We start from the raw sequence: 24,359 nt of genomic DNA on the forward strand, positions 1-24,359 counted from the left end.
TTAATGGCACGCTGCACATTTTAACAGTTTATAGTTGGATTTAAAGTTGTGGAACATTAAAATTGCGTTTTGTTATTCCTTACGTATCATCTACCATTCTGTCAATACAATGTGGCCAAAAAAAAAACTTGTCTGTGAAGAGTTTCACATGTTCTGTCCACATGTGCATGAGTTTCATCCCACCTCCAAAAACATGTCAGTAGGTAGACTGGCGACAATAACCTGTCTCTAGATGTGAACGCGTGTACACCTGGTGCCTAGTGACAGACTGATGTCCTGTCCAGGGTGTATTTCCACCACACACACCTAGTGTTCTGGGACAGACTCCGAATCCTCCACAACCCTGTCCAGGATAACGCGCTTCCTGAAGATGAATGAATGAATAAATGAAAGAAGGAAGTCTTTATTTAAATAAACCAACACAACATTGACCTTGTGTTGAGTCAGTCGAGTCAAATTAGAATTTCCAAGGAGTGTGGGTGTCCTGCAAAACAGGTTACTGAACAAAAGCAGTGGTGGTTTGTCTGTAGCTTACGTTGGTTTTCAATACAGAAAGTTAGTGTCAACACACAGACTTACACCATAAACCAAATTTACAAGTTTACACCTTTTTAAGTAAAGCAGCGGGGGATAATTTATTGTAGTTTTATGGCGGTAAACAAACTAAATCAAGAGCTTTTTTTATTCACTAATATGAGAGGCTCTGGAAAGTGCAACCTACAAAAAAATATCAGAGATGATCAGTGTTGTTTTGGGGTTTTATTTAAACTACATACCTGCAAACTCATGAGGGTTGAAAAAGGTGACAAACTACCGGTAACCCCCCGGCCCCCTTAAGGCCAATTTATGCTGACAACCCAGTCCTCGCAGACGGTGTCGCAGACAGTGTCTGCGTAGCCCCCCCACCTTCGCAGACGCTCTGCGCGCACCTCCCAAAAATTGTGACCACCGCAGAAGCCTCGCAGACAGCGCCGCAGACAAGAGGGCTCTGATTGGTCCACTCTACATCCGCTGTACACGCACTTCCGCTTCCCTACTGTCCCGGTTTGTTTTGTTTTCACGACCGGCATTTTTAAAAACACGAGCGAAGATGGAGCAGCATGAAGAGCGGTTGATTGAGGAAGTACGTACATCTATACGACTCCAGTTCTAGTCATTATAAAAAAAAAAAGTTCTAGTCATTATAAGTAACCGGAGGATAAACACTCCACAAACCACACCCACCAACTACTCCTAGCGACTTCGCGCCCCCTTGCGTTGTGCCGGTGAATAACATCGCGCACGCCTATTACTCCCCGCTCAACGATAAATTACAACTGTCTGCGAAAAGCTATCTGCGAAAGCCTTGTCGCACGAGCATGCAGAGGCCTTTAAACAGCGCGCGATCAAGGAAAATAAAGGGAAAAGACAACATTTAAAACAAAGACAAGATTTATTCATTTTTAGCTTTGCAATTTTCAGTTTTGCATCTGACACCTCATTACATTACCATTAAGGAAGGAAAAGTATAAAAAGTAAAATTTGAATTTAAAAAAGTAATTTTTGAAGTGTGACACTGGAAACTTTCTTCAGCAGACCAGTTTATCATTTTTTAGACCTTTTGGCCCGAACAAGCCGTTCAAGGGCATGTTTATGCTGCTCTGCCATGTGCCTCTTTCGCGCCATGCTATCCTTCTTCACCACCTCTGCCCTATTACCAGCAGCACTGGTAGATGGCCGGACACCAAATTCAGCCCTCCTTTCCTTCAGTGCTGCCAAATTCATGGTGTGAGTGTGTGTGTGTGTGTGTGTGTGTGTCTCTCTCTCTCTCTCACTCACACACACTCTCTCTCTCGCTCTCTCTCTCTCTCTCACTCACACACACTCACACTCTCTCTCTCTCTCACTCACACACACAACTGGTTCTCTGAATACAACCGAGATCAACACATATTACGTTATAATTTTGACAATCCCACCAATAGTTTCACATAAAAATGATTTCTCTTACCCAAAACACGCGTTTATAGATCCTTATGTTAAAAAAAAATATGACTTTATTCAAACTGATCTGACATTTTTTTCTGTTTTGCTTCAGCCCACAGAAACATCTTCCGTGTCGCGCGTTCGGTTCAAACGTAACAGCCCCGCCCCTTGCGTCTTACGTCATAAAAACGCGACTCACAGACCACCAAATCACAGGTACCAAAAAAAACCACCCTAAAGCCTCTTTAAATTGCACTCATCGTAACACAGCTTTCTCCGCATACTAAAAATGTTTTTTCCGTCTCCAGATGTAATATAGAGTTCTGGAAAAAATCAGAAAATATGATTCTGTGAGCTGTTTTCAAGACTCAGTGTCCCGTTCTGCATTGCGTTTGAATGATCTCTGCCATCCTCCTATACACACCCGTATTCAAGAAAACCCCGCCTCTATTCAGTTACAATTCGCGGATACTGTCCAGCGTTCTGTAATGGCCCTTTTCCACTACCCTTTTTCAGCTCACTTCAGCTCACTTCAGCCCGACACGGCTCGCGTTTCGACTACCAAAAACCAGCACGACTCAGCTCGCTTCAGCCCTGCTTAGCCCCTAAAACTCGCACCGTTTTGGAGTGGGGCTGAAGCGAGCCAAACCGTGCCGACTGAGGTTGGGGGCGTGAGCAGACACTCCCCTGTGCACTGATTGGTGAGGAGGAGTGTCCTCACATGCCCACACACGCCCCGCGAGCGCGCTGGGATCTGTAAACACCGCAAACCCGGAAGAAGAATAATTATGAATTACGAGAATTTCTGAAGCCTTATGCGCCTCGCCTCATCTATACGCTCTTGCCAGTATCTGTCCGCGTTGTCGGTGACAACAAGCCACAGCACCAAGACCAGCAACACTAACGACTCCATGTCCTCCATGTTTATTGTTTACTATTCGGGTCGTGAGACTACCGCTTAAAAGCTCACTGAATCAGTGACATACAGAGCATCGTGGACGAGTTCGCGGAGCGCAAGGCTCGTCGTATGCCCTTCAAATAATGCGCGCAGTAGGCTATTGATGTTTTATTATGAGCCATGTACAGTATGTCGCCTAATGTTTTTTTTTGTTTCTGAGTTACATGTTCGTTTGAAGGACTTAATGTACAAACTAACATAGTTGCACCCCGTAGTGTTGAAATTGGTAAACACAGTGCATTCAGTGAGGTTTGCACCGCCCTCCTTTTATTTCTGACTCTTCCTGTCACCGTTGCAACCTCTGAGCGCTCATTCGTATGCCCTTCAAATAATGTGCGCAGTATAGGCTATTGATGTTTTATTATGAGCCATGTACAGTATCCTAATGTTTTTTGTTTCTGAGTTACATGTTCGTTTGAAGGACTTGATGTACTAAATAACATAGTTGCACCCGGTAGTGTTGAAATTGCTAAACACCGCAGTTGCGGACATTTTGTAGCCTAAAATGATGTTATGATAAGCTTTAATAAAGGGCCCGGTCATTTGCCCCGCCCCCCCGGCCCGGCTCTGACTTGTTCCGCCACTGTCACTGATGTCACTGTTTGCGCTGCTTAACGGCATCACATGACGTCCACCCACTTTCGCTAACTCCACCCAATGTGTCCACCCACTTCCAGCCAGCACGGTTCAGCGCGGTTGTATTCGAAATGCAACTCCAACAGCCCCGCTCAGCTCGACTCAGCTCGACTCGGCACGGCACGGCTCAGCCGCGTTTGTAGTGGAAAAGCGGCATAAGACTATTGGCTCGTTGGAATGTCATCCAACCAGAGAGACATTTGAAGTACGAAGAAGGTGGAAATGGTCTGAATGTGGGTGTGAGGAGAAAAGTAGTAGTAGTAGTACTTTGAAGTAGTAGTACATTGAAACCAAATGTTCGGCAACGTAGCCTCGCGCACCCCCCCCCCCCAAAAAAAACTCTTCGGATCTACACGATTCACACAAGTGACCTATTTTGGGATCAAAACGGCGAATTTCGCCGAAAGGTGACTAGTTTGCAGGTATGAAACTAGGCATTGAAACTCATCTCATCTCATTATCTTTGTTCAGTATCATGTTAGCTGAGTGTAATATAGCTGATATACCATGAAAAAAACTATCATTATACATACATACACATTCCTTTCGGGTGTTCAACGCGTCTTTCTTTTTCAAGATTCTCTCAAAATCTTCCGTATTTACCGAAGCAAACCTGGCGGCCATGTTCGTTCACAAATTGTCCCAGTCACTCGCTAGCGTAGAAGTTTTACGTCTCTGACGTGTGACGTCATGTTGTCTTGACAACCATGCAATATCGTAAACCATATTCAATGCTCATTCTCCATTGGGTAGAGTGACGTTATACACGTAGGATAAGCGATATGCTAACAATATTGCATTCTATCGAACCAAATGAATGAAACCTGCTAGACGGGAATAGAACGTTTTTATTCCATCGAAAAAGTGTCCCGTATGCATGATAATCACTGCTATTCACTGAGCCTGAGGTGGATAATTGTTTTAGTATAAATATCAAAGTCAAAGTCCCTTCCCACGCCATGTGGCGCATAGGGGGCCGGTGCCGATCTCCATTTCCATAGCCCTTGGCCTCTCGCCTATTACAACCCCGATTCCAAAAAAGTTGGGACAAAGTACAAACTGTAAATAAAAACGGAATGCAATGATGTGGAAGTTTCAAAATTCCATATTTTATTCAGAATAGAACATAGATGACATCAAATGTTTAAACTGAGAAAATGTATCATTTAAAGAGAAAAATTAGGTGATTTTAAATTTCATGACAACAACACATCTCAAAAAAGTTGGGACAAGGCCATGTTTACCACTGTGAGACATCCCCTTTTCTCTTTACAACAGTCTGTAAACGTCTGGGGACTGAGGAGACAAGTTGCTCAAGTTTAGGGATAGGAATGTTAACCCATTCTTGTCTAATGTAGGATTCTAGTTGCTCAACTGTCTTAGGTCTTTTTTGTCGTATCTTCCGTTTTATGATGCACCAAATGTTTTCTATGGGTGAAAGATCTGGACTGCAGGCTGGCCAGTTCAGTACCCGGACCCTTCTTCTACGCAGCCATGATGCTGTAATTGATGCAGTATGTGGTTTGGCATTGTCATGTCGGAAAATGCAAGGTCTTCCCTGAAAGAGACGTCGTCTGGATGGGAGCATATGTTGCTCTAGAACCTGGATATACCTTTCAGCATTGATGGTGTCTTTCCAGATGTGTAAGCTGCCCATGCCACACGCACTAATGCAACCCCATACCATCAGAGATGCAGGCTTCTGAACTGAGCGCTGATAACAACTTGGGTCGTCCTTCTCCTCTTTAGTCCGAATGACACGGCGTCCCTGATTTCCATAAAGAACTTCAAATTTTGATTCGTCTGACCACAGAACAGTTTTCCACTTTGCCACAGTCCATTTTAAATGAGCCTTGGCCCAGAGAAGACGTCTGCGCTTCTGGATCATGTTTAGATACGGCTTCTTCTTTGAACTATAGAGTTTTAGCTGGCAACGGCGGATGGCACGGTGAACTGTGTTCACAGATAATGTTCTCTGGAAATATTCCTGAGCCCATTTTGTGATTTCCAATACAGAAGCATGCCTGTATGTGATGCAGTGTCGTCTAAGGGCCCGAAGATCACGGACACCCAGTATGGTTTTCCGGCCTTGACCCTTATGCACAGAGATTCTTCCAGATTCTCTGAATCTTTTGATGATATTATGCACTGTAGATGATGATATGTTCAAACTCTTTGCAATTTTACACTGTCGAACTCCTTTCTGATATTGCTCCACTATTTGTCGGCGCAGAATTAGGGGGATTGGTGATCCTCTTCCCATCTTTACTTCTGAGAGCCGCTGCCACTCCAAGATGCTCTTTTTATACCCAGTCATGTTAATGACCTATTGCCAGTTGACCTAATGAGTTGCAATTTGGTCCTCCAGCTGTTCCTTTTTTGTACCTTTAACTTTTCCAGCCTCTTATTGCCCCTGTCCCAACTTTTTTGAGATGTGTTGCTGTCATGAAATTTCAAATGAGCCAATATTTGGCATGAAATTTCAAAATGTCTCACTTTCGACATTTGATATGTTGTCTATGTTCTATTGTGAATACAATATCAGTTTTTGAGATTTGTAAATTATTGCATTCCGTTTTTATTTACAATTTGTACTTTGTCCCAACTTTTTTGGAAATCGGGGTTGTACATAGCTAGGGTTACAGTGGGGGTGTTCCTCTGGTAACCACGAGAGTTTGACCCCCCACTCGCATCTGTATTGCAGCGTGCCTTGCCAGATGGCAGTAGGTACCTTTTTTTTTTTGATAGTCTTTGGTATGACCCCGACCGTGAGTAGAACTCACGATCTCCCAATTGAGAGGTGGACACGCTAACCTCTAGGCCAACTCGTGGTTTAGTATAAATATACAGGTGATTTTATTTTTAAAAAAGTATTAAAAAATCATTTATTTCAAACTTCAAAAGCAGTATGCAAATGTAATAAAGGTGCGGTGCAGACTTGTTACTTATCGACGCCGAGTCACATAAAATACTTTGTTTTGAAACGCATAAAATAAAAATCACACCTCACCTTCGAATAGTTTTAGACCAAACTTTGTAGCATCTTTAGTGCTTCTATGAACAGCGTTTTCTTTCATAATTTGTAATTCTTCCTCACTTAAGGTGACGAAGCGATTGGCCGGCGTTTTGCCGAGTCACTCGAGGCGATTATTGAGAAATAGCCCGAATTTCTCAACCAGTCAGAGTGTGCAATTTCCTATAATCACCTCTTTATTTATACTAATACGAGTCATTATTCTGAGATATAATTTAATTATTAGTATCTTATTATGACTTGGCAAGTCATTATTATGTGACTGGAAATCATACTTAAGATAGAAAGTCGTAATAGTGCCTCTCTCACACCCAAGGTTGATTTACATTTTGGGGGGGGGGGGGGGGGGGGGGGGGGGGGGGGGCACTAAAAGAGGGTCAGGATATAATTCCAATGGCGTAGCTACCACAGTCCCACCAGGTGCACGAAGATAAATTCCACAGCCGCCAGGCAACATTACTCGGAACGCCGCGCCATGGATCCACAAAGCAAGCACAGAAGCACCGCCACACAGAGTGCTGGACAACCCCGATGTTAAAAAGAGCAACGAGCTCACCACAGTCCATAGCAAGGAGCGCAGCGTAACCCAAAGCCTGAAAGAAACTGACACAAAACTGGGTCCGGAGCTACGCCACAACCGGCAGACAACCTACACAAACGCAAAAAAGAAAAACGAAAAGCTCTGCTGAGAATCGGCAGCCAAAACACGCATGGCGTACTTTCAACCAGAAACGGAAACAGCCTGCAAAGACTGAATGGAATATATCCAATATACCACTCAACGCCAGCCAATATTATTTAAATAATAACCTCGACTTCGTCTCCATTATTATTCACCAATATTCACCTCACCTTCGGCGAATAATTGTTAAATCATGAAATCCTACCTCATACTAATGACTTACTATCTCCTAACAAGAAAGATTCTCATAATTATGACTCAGGTTCTTATAATAACGACTTACTATCTCATAATGAGAAGTCATAATTTGAAGAAAATGTTCTCATTATTATGAAATAATTATCTGGAACCGCTTATCCTGTACAGGGTCGCGGGCAAGCTGGAGCCTATCCCAGCTGACTACGGGCGAAAGGCGGGGTACACCCTGGACAAGTCACCAGGCAGGGGTGATAGCGTTCCGGCACGCCGCGCCGGATTTCCGGCGCGCCGTGGCTGGGGAAAAAAAAAAAAATCTAGTTCGCCCATTGTCCTGTGTCATTCTGAGATGCGCAGATAGACAGTAAAGGGAATTTGGAATTCCCTTTACTGTCTATCTGCGCATCTCAGAATGACACAGGACAATGGGCGAACTAGATTTTTCTTTTTCCCCCAGCCACGGCGCACCGGAAATCCGGCGCGGCGCGCCGGAACGCTATCACCCCTGCACCAGGTCATCACAGGGCTGACACATAGACACAAACCATTCACACTCACATTCACACCTACGGTCAATTTAGAGTCACCAGTTCACCTAACCTGCATGTCTTTGGACTGTGGAGGAAACCGGAGCACCCGGAGGAAACCCACGTAGACACGGGAAGAACATGCAAACTCCACACAGAAAGGCCCCCGTCGGCTGCTGGGCTCAAACCCAGGACAAGCGACAGTGCTAACTACTACACCACTGTGCCGCAACACCAACTAATATTATTCAAATTATTATAATACATAGGGCCAAATTACTTAATTCTGATTGGTCAATCAAGGAGGACTTTTTTCCTTAACACGGGGCCGTATTTCTGAAACGCTACTGGCTAGTTCGTTGCTTGGTTACGGTTACAAAAATTTTGTCAACAAAATGGCTGACACTGCTGATTCGGCAATGCCGCGTTTCGCTATATTTGACGAAAAAATTATAAACCAACTGAAAGCTGCAAGCGAAAATGAAAATGCCAAAAAAAGTACGAATTTTTGGCTTTCCGTGTTTAAGAAATGGGCCGCAGAAAGACAAATAAACAACTCTAGTGGCATATGAATGCTGTTAGACAAGGTGCTACAGCAGTTTTATGCAGAAGTGAGGAAAGAAAATGGGGGAAAACTACGAAACAGACTCTCTTAAAGTAATGCAGGCAGCATTGGATCTGCATCTGAGACAAGAGAAATATCCGGGATCAATCCTGAAAGATGTAAATCCTCGTGTCGTGTCGCCGTGTCATGATGAAAGACGCTTTAGAAACTGATTCAAACGTGCAAGATAGTCTCGCGCCCCTGATTGGTTCAGAAAACATGAATGACAAATGTTGTGAACTTGAACGGCTTCCGAAGTATGAATTTGGCTCTGTGTATTATAAACAAGTAATCGTATGGTTCCTCGTAAAATTAAGGATCAATTTCACTCGTGATTTCAAAGTTTTGAAATCACTCGTGAAATTGATCCTTAATTTTACTCGGCCCCATACGATTACCTATACTAATAACCTCGACTTCGTCTCCGTTATTATTCACCTCACCTTTGGCGAATAATTTTTAAATAATTAAATCCTACCTCATACTAATGACTTAGGATCTCATAACGAGAAAGTGTCTCATAATTATGACTTAGGTTCGGGCAGCATGGTGGCGTAGTGGTGAGCACTGTTGCCTCACAGCAAGAAGGTCCTGGGTTTGAGCCCAGCGGCCGACGAGAGCCTTTCTGTGTGGAGTTTGTGTGTTCTCTCCATGTCTGCGTGGGTTTCCTCCTGCCCACAGTCCAAAGACATGCAGGTTAGACTAATTGGTGGCTCTAAATTGACCGCAGGTGTGAATGTGAGTGTGAATGGTTGTGTGTCAGCCCTGAGATAACCTGGCAACTTGTCCAGGGTGTACCCCGCCTCTCGCCAGCCGGGATAGGCTCCAGCTTGCCCGCAACCCTGTACAGGATAAGCGGTTATGGATAAGGGATGGATGGATGGATGGGTTCTCATTATTATTACAAAACAGGAGTCTTTATGATGTATAAGTCACAGCTAATTAGGGCTGCACGATTATGGAAAAAAATGATAATCACGATTATCTTGATCAAAATTGTAATCACGATTATTAATCACGATTATTCTTGATGTTAGGGAAATCACTTAAATTTTATTTCACTATATTCAAACAAGGGCAGCACGGTGGTGTAGTGGTTAGCACTGTCGCCTCACAGCAAGAAGGTCCGGGTTCGAGCCCCGTGGCCAGCGAGGGCCTTTCTGTGCGGAGTTTGCATGTTCTCCCCGTGTCCGCGTGGGTTTCCTCCGGGTGCTCCGGTTTCCCCCACAGTCCAAAGACATGCAGGTTAGGTTAACTGGTGACTCTAAATTGACCGTAGGTGTGAATGTGAGTGTGAATGGTTGTCTGTGTCTATGTGTCAGACCTGTGATGACCTGGCGACTTGTCCAGGGTGTACCCCGCCTTTCGCCCGTAGTCAGCTGGGATAGGCTCCGGCTTGCCTGCGACCCTGTAGAACAGGATAAAGCGGCTAGAGATAATGAGATGAGATGAGATATTCAAACAAACAATATGAACAGCTTTCAGTGCAGAATGAAATTTAAAAGAGAAATTCTGATTTCCAAATGACAAATAAATGAAATTTATCCAAGAAATTAGCAAAGGATGAAGGAACTGAAAACTCAATTGCAACAATTACATAGCATTATACTGAGGCCTACAAGTTTTTAGCTAGAAAGACCAGCCTATCAACATGCTCCTCACCTCCCCCTGCTTCTTCAGACACAGATCGACTCTGTTGTTCCGACATAGTTAGCTTTTCTCTCTCACCTCAATCTGTTACCTACTCTCACGCTATCACCCCTTGAAGAAGATACTGCTGCCAGTGTTGCCAGATACTGCTGACGTTTTCCAGCCCAAAATATGTTCAAAACCCGCCAAAATGCACTTAAAACCGCCCAAAATGTAAAATGTACTTGATGCCTATCTTGTAAAGTAAAAATATGCAGCTAAAGTCCAGTATACTGTACTATTTGTAAATCGAACAAATAGCAACATGAGACCGTCAGTGCTGGAGGTGAAAAATCTGCTGTCTGGTACTCGGCTCTGTATGGTTGAATCAGATTATAACTTTGCAATCATCTGCTGTGTTCCGAATCCTACATGCACCAGTAGGTGGCGCACACGCATAATATTATATAGGCTATGTTAGGCTACGATGCATATCTTACACCTGCATTGCTGAGGTTATTTTTTTTATTTGTCTTTTATTTATTTATTTATATTTTTATTTATCCTGTTTGTTTTATTAATTTTATAGGCCTAGTTATTCTGCTTAATTTATTTTTGTCTACATCCATATATTTTCTTCATCTGTTATCCTGATTTTTGTGGATTTGTTAGACTGTACCTGTTTTATATACTTCAATTAAAAAAAAAAAAAAAGTTAGGCTCCGATGCATGGCTGAATGTAACATGAGAAGAGAAAATGGAGAATGGATTGCGTCATTCTTATTTATTAGTTTATGAGTTCAGTTTCTGCACTACATTACACACATTCATATTAGTCTTACAGTTACATCAACTTTTTTTTTGTTTAAATAATACTTAATGAGATTAATGTTTATTGTTAATGATTAATTTAGGCCAATGCTCGATTTTGGTTGTTTAAAATACCTAAGGGGTGCTGGGTAAACTAGGTCTCTGACTTGCCTCAGTTGACCAAAGAGAGCTGTTTTTCCTGATTTCCTTCGCATATTCAAGAACATCATTCGGCTTAGGTGTTTACATTCTCTCCCATCTCTGCTTTCTAGTGGTAGTGAAACTATATAAACATCTGATAAAAACCCGCCGAACTAACGTCAAACCCGCCCCATTTGTGTCAACCAGCCCAAGCCATTTTTTGCCCGCAAAGTAGAATTCAAAACCACCCAATCTGGCAACACTAACTGCACTGAAGCTCTGCGCACTTGGCTTGCTTGCTAATTTAGGCGGAGTAATGAAACCTTACATGCGTCGGTTCGCCCCCTAATGGTTTGGCGGAGTACTGGTCAAAAAGTGCTTGATCAGATATGCAGCAGAGCTCGCATTTTAAATGGAAATAAATCACGATTTTCATTTAATTTAATCGTGGCAGCCAAAATCGCGATTTTCGATTAAATTCGATTAACTGTGCAGCCCTACAGCTAATTATGTCACAGTATTTCAATTATGGAATACAAACTCCATCCGGATTGGATGTCCCCCCCCCAAGCTCCTGAAGATGATCACGTCCTTCCATGACAACATGAGCGGCACTGTTCAGTACGACGGATCATCCTCGGACCCCTTCCCAATCAAGAGCGATGTCAAGCGGGGGTGCATCCTCGCAGTGACTCTCTTCGGCGTGTTCTTCTCCCTGTTGTTGCGCCATGCCTTCCGACAGTCCGAAGATGGCATTTTCCTCCACACCAGGAGTGACGGGGGGACTTTTCAACCTGGCACACCTCCGAGCAAAGACAAAGGTGCGGAAGGTCCTTATCAGAGAGACGCTCTTCGCAGACAATGCCGCCCTCACTGAGGAAGCACTACAGTGACTCATCACCCGCTTCGCAGATGCCTGCAACGAGTTCGGGCTCACTATAAGCCTGAAGAAGACCAACATCGTGGGCCAGGATGTCAGCAGAGCTCCCTACATCACCATCGGCAACCACACGCTCGAAGTGGTGGATAGGTTCACCTATCTGGGCTCCACCATCTCCAGCAACCTCTCTCTCGATACCGAGCTGAGCGTGCGGATCGGCAAAGCAGTAACAGCAATGGCCCATCTTGCAAAGAGAGTCTGGGACAACACCATGCTCATGACCAACACCAAAATGAGAGTGTATCAGGTCTGCGTGCTGAGCACTCTCCTCTATGGAAGTGAAGCATGGACCCTCTACTCCCGCCAAGAACGCAGACTGAACACCTTCCACATGCGCCGTCTCAGAAGACTTCCGGGTATCACCTGGCAGGACTGTATCACCAACACCAATGTCCTGGCCAAGGCAGGGATGCCCAGCATGTTTGCCATGCTGACCCAGAGACACTTGCGCTGGCTAGGCCACATCAGCCGCATGAACGACGGCCACATCCCAAAGGATGTGCTGTATGGTGAGCTGGCCACAGGCTCCAGACCCACAGGATGACCCGCACTACGCTACAAGGACGTGTGCAAGCGCGACCTGAGGGCAGGCGGCTTCAACCCCGTAGACCTGGAGACAGCGGCCTTAGACAGCGCCGGCTGGCAGTCCACCACCAAGGCCGTCGTTGGGGAAGCCGAGGAAAGGAGAGAGACCCGGTGGGGGGAGAGGAGGCTCCGACAACAGCGGAGACTGCATTCGGCACCAACAGACACCCAACCCAGCAACTTCACCTGCAGCAACCGTAGCAGACCGTGCGGCTCACGCATCGGCCTATACAGTCATACTAGGCGCTGCAACTCAGTAACTGATGGATGACCCCTGGCACAGATCACCATGATCTTTCGAGATCAAAGGAGCCAACAACAACAATGCTAGTACTGACTGAGACAGCAAGTCCTAACTGAGCTCCCGTCTCATTATTATGACACACAGCCCTGTGTTTCTTCCCTGTTTTGCAGGTGAACAGGTTTCCACACATCTGATTAGTGACAACAGGAGCTGTGTGTGGTGTTGGGAAATAAATAAAAAAACACCACTATACAGTTGATGGTAAACACACTGAGGGAAAGGTTTTCTGACAAAAACCAAATAAAAACTGACCCAAACACATTTAGTTTAGAAAATAAACATGACTATAAGCGTTTTAATGCTGTTTTGAAAGAGAGACTGGGGCAGAGACTGAGCGAGCCGGAGCAGAGACTGGGCAAGCCGGGGCAGAGACTGGAGCAGAGACTGAGCGAGCAGGGGCAGAGACTGAGCGAGCAGGGGCAGAGACTGAGCGAGCCGGGGCAGAGACTGAGCGAGCCGGGGCAGAGACTGAGGCAGAGACTGAGCGATACTGAGGCAGAGACTGAGCGAGCCGGGGCAGAGACTGAGGCAGAGACTGAGCGAGCCGGGGCAGAGACTGAGGCAGAGACTGAGCGAGCCGGGGCAGAGACTGAGGCAGAGACTGAGCGAGCCGGGGCAGAGACTGAGGCAGAGACTGAGGCAGAGACTGAGCGAGCCGGGGCAGAGACTGAGGCAGAGACTGAGCGAGCCGGGGCAGAGACTGAGCGAGCCGGGGCAGAGACTGAGCGAGCCGGGGCAGAGACTGGGGCAGAGACTGAGGCAGAGACTGAGTGAGCTGGGGCAGAGACTGGGGCAGAGACTGAGGCAGAGACTGAGTGAGCCGGGGCAGAGACTGAGTGAGCCGGGGCAGAGACTGAGGCAGAGACTGAGTGAGCCAGGGCAGAGACCGGGGCAGAGACTGAGTGAGCCAGGGCAGAGACCGGGGCAGAGACTGAGTGAGCCGGGGCAGAGACCGGGGCAGAGACTGAGTGAGCCGGGGCAGAGACTGGGGCAGAGACTGAGTGAGCCGGGGCAGAGACCGGGAGCCTCGGGGCTGAAGGAACACCGCGAATCCGTAGCTAAACTTTAGCACCACGCTGAAGCGATGGGAAATAAACACCGAATGGGAAAGCGGACTGAGGGGAATCCGGCCGGGCTGAGGGGAAAGCGGGCCGGGCTGAGGGGAATCCGGCCGGGCTGAGGGGAAAGCGGGCCAGGCTGAGGGGAATCCGGCCGGGCTGAGGGGAAAGCGGGCCGGGCCGGGCTGAGGGGAATCCGGGCTGAGGGGAATCCGGCCGGGCTGAGGGGAACCCGGCCGGGCTGAGGGGAACCCGGGCCGAGGGGAACGCGGGCCGGGCCGGGCCGGGGGGAACGCGGGCCGGGCCGGGCCGGGCCGAGGGGAACGCGGGCCGGGCCGGGCCGGGCCGAGGGGAACGCGGGCCGGGCCGGGCCGGGCCGAGGGGAACGCGGGCCGGGCCGGGCCGGGCCGAGGGGAACGCGGGCCGGGCCGGGCCGAGGGGAACGCGGGCCGGGCCGGGCCGAGGGGAACGCGGGCCGGGCCGGGCCGAGGGGAACGCGGGCCGGGCCGGGCCGAGGGGAACGCGGGCCGGGCCGGGCCGAGGGGAACGCGGGCCGGGCCGGGCCGAGGGGAACGCGGGCCGGGCCGGGCCGAGGGGAACGCGGGCCGGGCCGGGCCGAGGGGAACGCGGGCCGGGCCGGGCCGAGGGGAACGCGGGCCGGGCCGGGCCGGGCCGAGGGGAACGCGGGCCGGGCTGAGGGGAAAGCGGGCCGGGCTGAGGGGAAAGCGGAGGGGAAAGCGGGCCGGGCTGAGGGGAAAGCGGAGGGGAAAGCGGGCCGGGCTGAGGGGAAAGCGGGCCGGGCTGAGGGGAATCCGGCCGGGCACGCGGCTGCGCGATGAAGCGAGTTTTTGTTCTCCAGCGGGTTTTTTCTATTTCCGCGGGGAAACTGTTGGGAAGTTTCGGTCGCTACGAGCTCGTTTACCTTTTGTTTTTCCTCTCACACAGAAACTACTGATAATCATCCTAAACACAGCAGAAACACAGTTCAATACCACCAACACCACCACCACTACTACTGCTACTCTACTACTGCTAATAATAATAATACTTTTCACATCACACCGCGTCAGTGAGTTTTACTCCACGCTGCAGCTCGAAAACATTACCGTGCTGCCTTCAAGAGCGACTGATAATCATCCTAAACACAGCAGAAACACAGTTAAATACTACTACTGCTAATAATAATGATAATAATACTTTTCACATCACACCGCGTCAGTGAGTTTTACTCCACGCTGCAGCTCGAAAACATTACCGTGCTGCCTTCAAGAGCGACTGATAATCATCCTAAACACAGCAGAAACACAGTTAAATACTACTACTGCTAATAATAATGATAATAATACTTTTCACATCACACCGCGTCAGTGAGTTTTACTCCACGCTGCAGCTCGAAAACATTACCGTGCTGCCTTCAAGAGCGACTGAAATGTTGTTTACCTGCAGCCCCTGGTGCACAGATCAGGTTACCAACACGCACTCGAACTCAAAACTTTCACTCTGTAACCGCAATCCCAGGCTAAAGTGCGCTTTACAGTCCGACATCTCCTTAACTTCATCCTACACACCACATCAGCGCGAAAAAAACTTCACTCTGTGTGTGTGTGTGTGTGTGTGCGCAACTGAAGCTCATCCTCTCGCGGAAAAAGAGGTGGCGTTTCCCACAAAGCACTGCAGCCCGGCAAACAGCTGTATCATCTGGAGGCTTTTCTGCACAACATGGCCTGATGAGTGTGGGTTCTGTACCTTCACTGAGCACATTAATGCCACATGCATGTCTGACAAATCACCTGCTCAGCCTACACACTGCCTACTAATCACTGGACCACATGCTGAAGATCCAATACCTTTACCTGCTCAAAATAGTCCAGGTTGTGCCCTTATTCATCTCATCTCATTATCTGTAGCCGCTTTATCCTGTTCTACAGGGTCGCAGGCAAGCTGGAGCCTATCCCAGCTGACTACGGGCGAAAGGCGGGGTACACCCTGGACAAGTCGCCAGGTCATCACAGGGCTGACACATAGACACAGACAACCACTCACACTCACATTCACACCTACGGTCAATTTAGAGTCACCAGTTAGCCTAACCTGCATGTCTTTGGACTGTGGGGGAAGCCAGAGCACCCGGAGGAAACCCACGCGGACACGGGGAGAACATGCAAACTCCACACAGAAAGGCCCTCGCCGGCCACAGGGCTCAAGCCCGGGCCTTCTTGCTGTGAGGCGACAGAGCTAACCACTACACCACCATGCCGCCCGCCCTTATTCATTAAAAGACATATATATTATTTACCAGCTTAAGGTCGGTCCGTATCGTGAAATACCCTGACCGAGGCCTCGGTCAGTATTTTCAAGGCCTCGGTCACAGTATTTCACGATACGGACAGACCTTAAGCTGATAAATAATATATTTATTTTTTTCTTTCCCAAATTCTAACAGAAAATGAGAGCGCCCAAAAGGGAAACCATATTTCGAACAAACCTGCTACTCGGATTTCTACTGAAATGTTTTCTTTTATTTCGTCTTCATCAGGGTAGTATAACTCGCTTTCGCTGTGAACACTGTCGTTATATCTATCTGTACTGTAAAATTAATGCTATTATACTGAGAAATGCGAAAATAAATGTTGACAAAAAATTGCTACTACGTTTATTGTTGTTGTGAACGAGCAAGTCGCCAAAGGTCCGTAACCGGGGTCCGGATCGGAGGATTCCGGACCGCTCGCGAGCCAATCAGAGCGCACGATTTGATGGAAACCGGGCCACGAAAAAAAATTATTATATGTATAATTCTAGCGGGTTTCCTTCAATTGATTCGACAGTGTGCAATACTGTTAGCGTATCGGATATCCTACGTGTATTACGTCACTGTACCGAATGGAGAACGAGCGTCGAATATGGTTTACGATATCGCGTGGTGGTCACACGTCAAAGCTGATGCAAATATTCAAGAAGAAAGTTCTCTGTTGCGCGTCCACGGAAGCATTTCTTTGTTCGCCGGCGGCACCCGCAGTGTGTAAACTTTCACAGTGAATTGAAAATGCGACAAGATACGTATTGCGTGTAAAACGTCCGAGCTAGCGAGCGACTGACAATTTGTAAATAAACATGGCCGCCAGATTTGCTTCGTTAAACACGAAAGATTGAGAGAATTTTGAAAGAGAAAGACGCAAATGTGTATGTCTAGTAATAATAATAATAATAATAATAATAATCTATCCATCTCCATCTGCTGTCCTGGTCACCGGTGACAATTGGTAACTCTGTTGGCTTGTCGGTTGTGTCGTCTGCGGCGTCTGGCCTCAGCTCTTTCTGCAAGCTTCGTCTCAGACAGTGCTTTGCCCCGTCTTAGTTTGTTTCGCCATGCATCATGGTTTGATGTTTCCTCATACCAGTTTTCGCCAAAACCACAGATGTTCAGATCCTCCTTGGCACAGTCTGTCCACCTTTTTCTTGGGCGCCCTCTGGACCTGGTTCCACTGGCTAATTCGCCGAATAGGAGCCGTTTTGTCATCCATGCGACAATAATATTAATGGCTGGCTTTTTTTCATGGTACAGGTATATCAGATATATTCCATTCAGCTAGCATGATATTGAACGAGTAGCTGAATGGAATATATCTGATATACCACTCAACGCCAGCCAATATTATTCAATTATTCCTATTAAGGTGTTTACATGGCTGATGAAAGTGAATATTTTACTAATACTCCAGTTGACATGTAGCCTTGCGTACTCGGGTTGTCCAGGTTGTTTGTTTACAACTCACAGAGTTGACCGTAAACAGGCAACAGGCCGAGTTTCGCAAACTGCCATAAAAACCACAGTTGAATAGCCTGGCAAGCCAGACTAAATGTGAATATTTAGTCTGGTCTCAGTCGTAGACATTTCCGAAGGGTGTGGGAGGAACAACCCACTGTCTTTCAAACTGTCTCTGTGCGTATAGGCCAACGCTCTGACCAATCAGCGCAACAGTGACGTAGTCAGAGCGTAGCCATCTTTCCTGTTGTGCTTTCTCCAGCGTCGCACAGCCTTGTCGTCACTCCTGCAAAAGCCCGCCCAAAGAATCCAAACAAAAACCTTGCGTTGTGATTGGCGGGCACGATTTGATGCCCGGGGTGTGTTGTTGATATGGTCCGAGGCTAGACCCACTCGCAGGCAAAAATATGTTTGGCCGCTAGGCGGGTGGGTCTAGTTTACTAGGCTAACAGTTGAAGTGTACTACAGTAGACGCCAAGTCTTTTCAGCGGAATGTAGTTCAAGGAAGCTCAAAAAGTCACTAGGTGATATCACAGACTAATTTGCATACTAGTTATTCATCATGATCAAGGAGTGTAAAAAACAAGGACGGTGTGGCTCCATGCTCTTCCGCTCTGCAGAAGTGAAATCACCTGAGCAGTCGAGACGAGACTCGAAGTCAGATGCACCTACCATGCTTTAAACAGGATATGAAACGTTCTGTCAAGAGCACAGACAAAAAGCAGCAGTGACAGTAAGCAGCCATGATGCAAAACGTTTACTCGCTTTTAGTGCTTGTAAAATGTAATATCTCCAAAAAGAGAGTTGGAGAAAAGACAGGATGAGAAGTGATTTGTTGTTGAGGAACAACAGTGATCAGTGATTGATCATAAGCACAACACAGTTAAACATTACACAGTGGTGAGTCAGACAAACCCGATTTCTAAAATCATATAAGAGCAGCTGTGAGGCGAGCTCGAGAGTCGTATCGAGTTCAAGACGGTCACTAACGTGTGCTGAAAAAGTTGCTAGATTTGTTGCGAGGCGTTTTTTTTTTTTACGTTAAAGCCACTAAAGGGGTCTATCTAGTGATAAAGTCTCCAAGTTGGCACCAATGGGCTGGAACAGTGTTGCTAACTCTTTTCAAAGGAAAGTTGCTAACACATGCTCAAGAAAGCGCTCCAAGTAACCAAGTGGTATCATACAGTGGATCATTTGCATGTTTATTTGCATACTGGTTATTCATGACCAACGAGTGTAAAAAACAACAACGGCGTGGCTCCATGCTCTTTCGTTCTGTACAACCGAAGTCACCATGATGTCAAACTTAGAGCCAGATTTTGCACAGTAAAGACTGGGGCTGCTATCTGGAGCCTGAGCAGTTGAGACGGGAGTCATTATAGCCTAGGTCACAACCGGACGTACGATTTTTTGGCCGTGTGATTTTTGGCGTTTCCCAAATCGCTGCGTTTTTTTTTTTTGTTCATGGAGAAAGACGCGCGTTGGCCGTAAGTTTGTCTTGCAACCTGAAAAAACCGTAAGCGCCCGTAGAGTTTGTTTGACATGACAAAGAACCTCTGCGGCCAGTCTACGGCTCGAAAATCAGCACATCACACGCAGGCCCTCCGTGCGTTTCACGCGCGCCCTCCGTGCGTTTCTTACGTTTTTTGCATGTACACCAGCCGTAGGAGCACGTACGGCCGGTTGTGACCGAGGCTTATGATAGATTGCATATCAAAATGGGTTAAACATAGAAGGACATTTTTCTTAAAGGGTACATATGATGAAAAACTCACTTTTTCAGTCCTTGTGTACATACATTTGGGTATCTGGAACCTACCAACCCACAAACACTAAAATAAGACGCCCAGTCAGGTTTTTTTTTTTTTTTGTGCTGCCTATTTCAAAAACTTGCGCATCGAAAAGCCGTTCAGATTTCTCTCCCCTTTCTATGTCACAAGGGGAGTTTATCAGAATTATCCCACCCCCTCATCAGAGTATATCCACTCATGGCTTGAGAACTGCCTTTATGAATGAATATTCATGAGGAAAGTGCTACCTGTTTGGCTGGCAGAAGAGGAGGCGGGGTGAGCAGTGGCTCATTATCATTTAAAGGAACAGGCGCTCAAATCCGCCGTTTTGAACAGGGCTGTTTAGACAGGGCAAGAAAGGAGCTGGGGTGCTTTATCGGTGGAGTATTTTGACCAAAACATGTCACAGACATTTCATTAAAGCCTTAGGGAACTGTGTCAACTTGTGGAAAAGGGATATAATTAATGCTGTCAAGCGATTAAAATATTTAATCGCGATTAATGTCGCGACTGTCGTAGTTAACTCGCGATTAATCGCAATTTAATCGCACATTTTTGTCACAGGAAAACCATTGTAATTCTCTTATCAGCATAAAAAAGTGAATGGGCTTGCTCACCGTTCGAACTACGGGGGTACTCGGGGGATCCGAGATCCCCTGAAACAGACATGAGATCCCTTGAAAACATGATTTGGGAAATGTTGGGGGGTCTCTAAAATATTGGCAAAATGTTGTTTATTGACATAGCAATCGTGTGTAACGGGAAGCATTTGCATATCCGAAGTGAGTGCACGATGGAGAGACGCGCTCCGAGACAAGCGCAAGCACCCCCCCAAGGGAAAAAAGGGGACCCCCTAAAATATCGGCATAGTTCGAACACTGGTTGTACCAATGTTTTTTTTTTTTTTTATTGCAGAGCATAACACGTCTTGTCACAGCCACTGCAAAGTCGGGCTGGAGCCGCCGATGGGAAAACGAAACCTAAGCCGAGCACCGTGGCTCTTCGGGGGAGGGCAGAGGACTCTGGCTGTGCGGGGCGTGGCATTACAGTCTAGCTGCTATCGTTTTTCTAAGCAAAGTCTCTGTTCCAAGTTCCTGGCAGTTTCAAAAGCTTATGAAAAACCTACATCATGTCACAGAGCGTTAATCTCGCGATAAAAAAATTATCGCCGTTAAAATCGAGTCAAGTTAACGCGTTAATAACGCGACATTTTTGACAGCACTAGATATAATGTTATGGGTGATGAGATGTGGTGAGTAGGATCCAAGAGCAGAACACAGACCAGTAAATTCAATAATAAAAAAGATTTAATAGGAGTTAAAAAAAAAAAAAATCCAGAAAAAACTAGGGACAAAACAAGAGGCAGGCAAGGACAAAAACGCTAGCATAAAAAATAATCCAGGCAAAAGACTAGAGACAAAAGCGTAGCACAATAAACAAGAAAAAAAGACAAAAACGTAGAGCAAAAAACTGACAAGAATAAGCAAAAATCCAAGAAGCAATAATGGCGCAGAGACGACGTGAAAAACCAACGAGACGTTCTGGCAAGGTCCCCTTCTGAGAACCGCCTTTTTATACACAGCAGAGCAAACCAGGAAGTGAATGCCGGCAAGATGAAGGTCCCGTCCCGGATCCGGATTAGCACTGAGCTGTGAGATAATAAATCTCCGGAGTGGAAGTCCGGGGCGGAGCATGACATATAATATGTCTCCTTTAAGATTTTCAGAATAGAATAGAATAGAATAGATGTTTCTTAGAATAGTAAATAAGTAAGGAATAAAACACTGTATGAAACTAATGCAGGTTGGGGTGGAGTGATGTGGCACAGCATACAAGCTGAGTGCCACTACCTCCTGAAGGGCATTATTTTTATATGATAGCACAGCCTTGAGTGTGTTTTCCCGCTAATACCACAGCGATTTTCCGACAAAGTTTAATGTATTAATGAAGGACACGTTACACATTTTAATAGTTTATAGTTCAATTTAATGTTTAATGCTGTGGAATCTCTCTCTCTCTCTCTCTCTCTCTCTCTCTCTCTCTCTAAAAAAATAAATAAATGCAGCCTGTCATTTTAGTGTGAATCCGGTAACTGTACACTCGTCCATCCTGAAGACCTTCCTGTGCTGGGAAACTTTATTATAAAACTCTTACAATCAAGACTCTTTCTATAAATGTTAAAGAAATATCTCCTAAAAAAAAAAAAGTCACCATATCAATGATTATAGGTTTTACTTTGTTAAACATTTTTTTTTAATCAGTTTATCATTAGACTTAAATCATGTGAAGCCATCACAGTACAAGTTCCTGTGTACGAGCTGTTACTACGGAAACAATAACGTATTAGGACGAGTGCATTACCATTAACCTATCGTTCATGTTACAGCTGGAGTTAAGGCCAATTTATGCTGACAACGCAGTCCTCGCAGATGGCGTCGCAGATGGCGTCTGCGTAGCCCCCCCCACCTTCGCAGACGCTCTGCGCGCACCTCCCAAAAATTGTGACCACCGCAGAAGCCTCGCAGACAGCGTCGCAGACAAGAGGGCTCTGATTGGTCCACTCTACATCCGCTGTACACGCACTTCCGCTTCCCTACTTTCCCGGTTTGTTTTGTTTTCACGACCGCCATTTTTAAAAACACGAGCGAAGATGGAGCAGCACGAAGAGCCGTTGATCGAGGAAGTGAGGAAGTACGTACATCTATACGACTCCAGTTCTAGTCATTATAAGTCACCGGAGGATAAACACTCCACAAACCACACCCACCAACTACTCCTAGCGATTTCGCGCCCCCTTGCATTGTGGCGGTGAATAACATCGCGCACGCCTATTACTCCCCGCTCAACGATAAATTACAACTGTCTGCAAAAAGCTTTCTGCAAAAGCCTTGTCGCAAGAGCATGCAGAGGCCCTTACTGTCTGAGCCATACTATTATACAAAAATAATGCACCCCTTCCAACCAATCAGATTCAAGCATTCAATCTGTGAATGTTAGTCACTTTTATTACTGACGTTATAGCAGCTATAAACACACGTTCCCTCACCAGCCTCTTTTTTCACTCGTTAATAAGACAAAATTAATATACATAAATAAGACAAAAAAATAATGTCGTTAAAAAAAAGGGATCAAGCACAAAATATCTTAAGAAAAAGAATAAGGCCCAGTCCACATGAACAAGGATATTTTTGAATATGTAGTTTTTTTAACCACTCCATTTTCAAAACATTTCCATCAGGCTGAACAGCATTTTCAAAAATATCTCCATCCAAATGAAAATGCAAAACATCCACACAAGCAAAAGTGCCTCAAGAATAAAGACTGACGGAAAAGGTGAAGTGCAAGAAAGCACGAACATGGCATTTGCAAGGACCAACAAGTTCTGAAACGTGCGCGCACACAAAGTGAAAGTAAACTGCAGACAATTTTCAAATACGAAATAACAAAACAGGCTGCTCAACAGCCATGATAAATGATAGTCCGAGCACATTCAAAACACATGCAAAACCGCAAAGGGGTGTGCGAGGGTGGACATTTGACCGAGTTATCAAAAACATCTGTTTTTCTGAGTTGTAAAATTTCTCCACCGTGGAGGTTGTTTTCACAAAGTATATCCAAAAGGAGACTGGCAGTTTCTGAAATACTCAAACCAACCCATCTGCTACCAGTATCCATGCCACGGTTAAAGTCACAGAGCTCGCACTTTTCAAAGCAGCTTTACAGGAAAATAGATTTTAAACATCTAAATTAATAAACATATCCCTAATGAGGAAGCCTGAGGGGGTGGTGGTAAGGAAAAACTCCAAGCAACATCACAAGGAAGAAACCTTTAGAAGGATCAGACTCAAAAGGGAACCCATCCTCATTTGAGTGATAACAGATAGCGTGATTATATAACTTGCTTCTATAAGTGTGTCCTATATGGTCAAAAAGTGCAACTGTATAACCAGGAAATTCATAATAGTTTTGACATGAAGTCTATTTGGTTGAAGCTATCAATTGTTCACTGATGGAGACTTGAGTGCAAAACTGTTGTTCATGACAACCGCGGTCCTAAAGTTATCGTAGCAAAATTGTTTACATTAAGTGTTCAAAGCCACCTCGTAAGCGTATCTTTCGACTGTCCATACGTGGCATCCTCGACAGGATGAGACTAGAGCCCTGCACTCCCGCGGGAGTCCCGTGGGACCCGCCGCAAAGCAGTGCGGCGCGGGACAAATTTTGAAAGCTCGTTGCGGGCGCGGGTGGGAGGGGGAGTGCACAATGTGGGAGCGAGCGGGAGAGGTGATAAGCTGCAGTCCCGCTAACTAAAAACGTGTTTAAAATAAAATGTATAAATTATTAATTTATGTCTATCATATATAATTTGTGCTGGATATTTTATTTGGCATTAATAAAAACATTTTAAGACGCCTAAATTTGCGGATGTGGTCTAATCTCGCGTACGTTTCCGATTCCTTTCCGCTCTTCCGTGTTTGAGATTTTGGTAGGTGTGTTGGGTATCTCTGTAAAGCCTCAGCTGCGCATGCCGCCTGGCAACGCGCACCCTCGCTACGTGCGCTAGGTGAAGGATCGGTCAGTGGAGAGCTCAGCTACGCATGTTTAATTCTCCAAGCCAATGACAAGAACTTTCATGAGAAATAACGCGAACGTCTGCATCATGCGGGATTTGCGGGCGGGAGCGGGACAAAATATGGCAGGCGCGGGCGGGAGCAGGACTGAAAATCATAATTCTTTG

General features: G+C 46.1%; 1 protein-coding gene across 6 annotated transcripts in view; it reads right to left on the minus strand.

Annotated features, from left to right (window-relative positions):
* The window catches only part of psd3l (pleckstrin and Sec7 domain containing 3, like), a 504,243-nt gene that overhangs the window by 265,067 nt on the left and 214,817 nt on the right, over positions 1-24,359 (minus strand). The window contains exon 1 of one of the 6 annotated variants that reach the window (XM_060908180.1): positions 15,509-15,690. The exons of the other annotated variants lie outside the window; for them this stretch is intronic. The gene's annotated coding sequence lies outside the window, so the exon portion shown is untranslated. Of the gene's footprint in view, positions 1-15,508; positions 15,691-24,359 lie in introns of those variants that run through there. 6 annotated transcript variants of the gene reach the window in all.

This window comes from Neoarius graeffei, chromosome 25 (genome assembly GCF_027579695.1).
Source record: "Neoarius graeffei isolate fNeoGra1 chromosome 25, fNeoGra1.pri, whole genome shotgun sequence".
Classification (NCBI taxonomy): Eukaryota; Metazoa; Chordata; class Actinopteri; order Siluriformes; family Ariidae; genus Neoarius; species Neoarius graeffei.